Source organism: Penaeus monodon, chromosome 15, assembly GCF_015228065.2.
Source record: "Penaeus monodon isolate SGIC_2016 chromosome 15, NSTDA_Pmon_1, whole genome shotgun sequence".
Lineage (NCBI taxonomy): Eukaryota > Metazoa > Arthropoda > Malacostraca > Decapoda > Penaeidae > Penaeus > Penaeus monodon.
The window spans coordinates 38,171,657-38,172,048 of NC_051400.1; the positions used below are offsets into that span (position 1 = coordinate 38,171,657).

Sequence of the window (392 nt, forward strand, 5' to 3'; positions counted from 1 at the left end):
GGGCTGTGTATTGACCGTGCTTGCGTATATTGATTTCCTTTGCATGCAGCGCCTTCCTCCGCCTTTGTCCCCCTTGGCTCCATATTTGTGCCTTTTGTTATCTGGATGTTTTAGATTTTTCCTTTTTTCGTTTTTTCACTTTGCCCCTCCTTTTTTCTATCCTTTGTTGGTTTTGTTTTTATTGTTGTTACTGTTGTTGTTATTGTTGCTGTTGTTTTACTGTTGCTTTAATGTTGTTGTTATTTTTTTTTTTTTTTTTGTTGTTGTTATTTTTTTTATTGTTGTTTAATTTTTTTTTGGTTGTTTAATTGTTTTGTTGTTTTTTATTTAATTTTTTCCCCTTCCTCCTTTCTTCCCCCCTTTTTATGTTTCCGTCCTTCCCCTTTCTCCTT

The 392-nt window shown here is 33.7% G+C and overlaps 1 protein-coding gene across 1 annotated transcript in view; it reads right to left on the minus strand.

Annotated features, from left to right (window-relative positions):
* The window catches only part of LOC119582022 (CAP-Gly domain-containing linker protein 3-like), a gene marked incomplete at its 3' end in the record, with an annotated part of 68,768 nt that overhangs the window by 26,839 nt on the left and 41,537 nt on the right, over window positions 1-392 (minus strand).